This window comes from Euprymna scolopes, chromosome 43 (genome assembly GCF_053919585.1).
Source record: "Euprymna scolopes isolate OS-2025 chromosome 43, ASM5391958v1, whole genome shotgun sequence".
Classification (NCBI taxonomy): domain Eukaryota; kingdom Metazoa; phylum Mollusca; class Cephalopoda; order Sepiida; family Sepiolidae; genus Euprymna; species Euprymna scolopes.
Window position 1 is genome coordinate 26,479,249 of NC_136524.1, and position 2,966 is coordinate 26,482,214.

Sequence of the window (2,966 nt, forward strand, 5' to 3'; positions counted from 1 at the left end):
ATTCCCCCTCCCCTTCACTCCTCACATTAAAAATCGGCCTTGTGCCTAATTTGCTCGGTGGGGGAGCAAATAAATACCGCCCGCCTGGGAGTTTGGAAGCCTCCTGAATCCATCGACACAGTCGAGGAACCCCTGACAAGGCCCCCCCCCCGCAGCAGCAGCAGCAGCAACAGCGGCAGCAGCAGCGACAACATCAACAACAGCAGCAGCAGTATTTCAAAACAGCCTTTTTCAAGGCTAATAAGTTTTTTACAAACTACTCCTGCTTGCATCCTGAGACCAGCTTCAGCCTCTCTAGCAGCTCCAGTCTCTGGCTCCAGCGGCTCCAGCAGCTCCAGTCTCCGGCTCCAGCGACTCCAGGCTCCAGTCTCCTGCAGTTCCAGGCTCCAGCAGCTCCAGATTCCAGGCTCCAGCAGCTCCAGTCTTCTGCATTTCCAGGCTCCAGCAGCTCCAGATTCCAGGCTCCGGCAGCTCCAGTCTTCTGCATTTCCAGGCTCCAGCAGCTCCAGATTCCAGGCTCCAGCAGCTCCAGTCTTCTGCATTTCCAGGCTCCAGCAGCTCCAGAATCTAGGCTCCAGCAGCTCCAGTCTTCTGCATTTCCAGGCTCCAGCAGCTCCAGAATCCAGGCTCCAGCAGCTCTAGTCTTCTGCAGTTCCAGGCTCTAGCAGCTCCAGATTCCAGCAGCTCCAGATTAAAGCTCTAGTCTTCAGCTCCGGCGCCTCCCAATATTTCAACGACGCTCTCCCCTGTGTTGCTTGTCTACTGCTACCACAGGATTCCAACGACGTTATCCTCTGCTCGCTAACACCATATTCCCACGGTCCTTTGACAACACTACTATGACTCGCTGATCAGTTTGCCGACAAGTCTTTCGTTTTGCCTGCCGGTATTCCTACACCGCCAGCCTGATGTTTTTTTCCGCAAGTATTCAGAATTTCTTTCTTTCAGCTCTGAACTTACATAAACTCTTTCTGCTCGCTAGCTTTACTTGAACTTTTTGCTTACGCTAGCTTGCTTGAGAACCTTTTGTATATGCAAACTTACTTGCACTCACATGAACTCTTGCTGTACATGCTATCCTTTTGTACTTTTGCTTGTGCTAATCTTATATGAACCTTTTCCTGCTTATGCTAGCCTTATTAATTATCGCTCATGCTAGCCTCTATTAATTATTGCTCTCGCTAGCCTACCTGTTCTTTTACATGTAATAAACTTACTTGCCTTTTGCTTTGTTTACGCTAGCCAACTTGTGCCCTTCACTTTTGCCAGCTGTCTTGTATTGTTGTTAACACTAACCTGCATGTACTTTAATTTGGCCAAAAATCTTCTTAAACTTTGTTTTTCTACAGACAACCGGTACCTTATGCTACCGCCTCACAAAATCCTAGTCTATTTTGATTTTTTTCCCCCCTTTTTCGTCAGAAATAAAAGGACGACCTTTTCGTCTTTTAAATGATCAATCCGTGTCTGTCGTTTCTTCTTTGCCAGTTCACTGTTTTTCTTACTGCCCGTGTAATCCTTCATATAAGTTGTAGAGTCGATTGTCTCTGGACGACCGGCTACCGCAACAGATTCCATGAACAAAGCTTCTTTCTTAGAAGTGTACGACTGTGGAACTCTCTTCCGTTTGCCTGTTTACCACCTGACTACAACTTGGATATCTTCAAGTCCAACATAAACAAATTCCTGATGGACCGCCCCCTTAAGTAAGACACTTTATCAAATCTCCAATACTAACAATTACTACGATACTATCCCATCGATTACTGTACACACAATAACCCTTATCCCCGAGTAGCTTCCGGACCTTGATAAGTGGTGACCTCCATGTAAAAAAAAAAAAAAAAACAGTGGAAGGGTGTGGGTATGGAGACTCCCTCTGCAAAAGTTTAACTTAAAAAGACTGCAGTCAACGCTGTATCTGTAATATGATTAGCCTTGCCACTGACACTTTTTCTCTTTTACAACTTCTCTCTCACAGACGTGATGTTGCTAGTTTCAGTCTTTTTTTATAAATACTATTATGGCATATGTGTTCTTCAGATTTTTTCTGATCTATTCCCTGCTTCTCTTGTTCCAGCTCCTTTCACTTGTTGGTCTAGTGGTCTCCAACAATTTGCTGTTCTGGTATTTCATTGTGAAGCTTTTTTTCTGACAACTGCAGGCTTGTGGTGGAACTTTCTTATGACCTATAACTTTGATCATAAAAGCAAAACTGGGGTTCTCTAAGGTTGTAATGCGTCTGTGCTATGTATTTCGTTGGAGACGATCATTCGTTGTCTTTGCGCAGAGGCGATACAATAGCCAATGAGGATTTTCCGAGGCGTTTTTATTGCTAGTTGAAAACTATTCCCAATAACCCGCGATGGCACACAGTGCCAACTGCAATTTCTGGACACCTTTAAGGAGGTGTAAAATCGAAACTAAAAACAGACAATATTTACATCCTAAGCCTTACCTCCTTCTTCGGGGGTACTAGGCTTACTTCTCTCTCGATGCTATTCTTTTTCATGTGTAGTTTTTTGTCTTTTTTTTGGCATTTTATTTTTTTCATTTTATGTCGTTTTTATTGTACCCCTTTTTCATTTAATATAATTTTTTCCCCCATTTTATCTTTTGTATATGTTTTTTTTTTAAAACTTCATTTTATGTTTTGGTCGTTAGACAATAATAATCTTTCGTTGCTGTTATTTCTTTATATCAAATTACTTCACACCTTGTCTAAATGTGATTGTGTTGGCGCACTTTGAACTTTTATCTTAAAAAAAAGGATTTTTCTTTCTCCTTCCACGTGCCTAATATCAGGCAGAATTTCGATAGCTAGAGTTTCTTTGCAAGGGCTTCCCGCCTGTAGACACATTTCCATGGTACTGCTTCCCTGATGATTACAACTTATACAATATCAGCAAATTCTTGTCATGGTTACCCCATAAGTAATCAAATGCAGTTCATATCATGGATCAGTG

The 2,966-nt window shown here is 43.0% G+C and overlaps 1 non-coding gene across 1 annotated transcript; it reads left to right on the forward strand.

The window, feature by feature from the left end:
* Positions 1 to 2,278: 2,278 nt before the first annotated feature.
* LOC145268537 (U4 spliceosomal RNA) lies at positions 2,279 to 2,410 on the forward strand. Its single transcript, XR_013864904.1, has one exon. It is a non-coding gene; the product is annotated as a U4 spliceosomal RNA (small nuclear RNA).
* Positions 2,411 to 2,966: the final 556 nt, after the last annotated feature.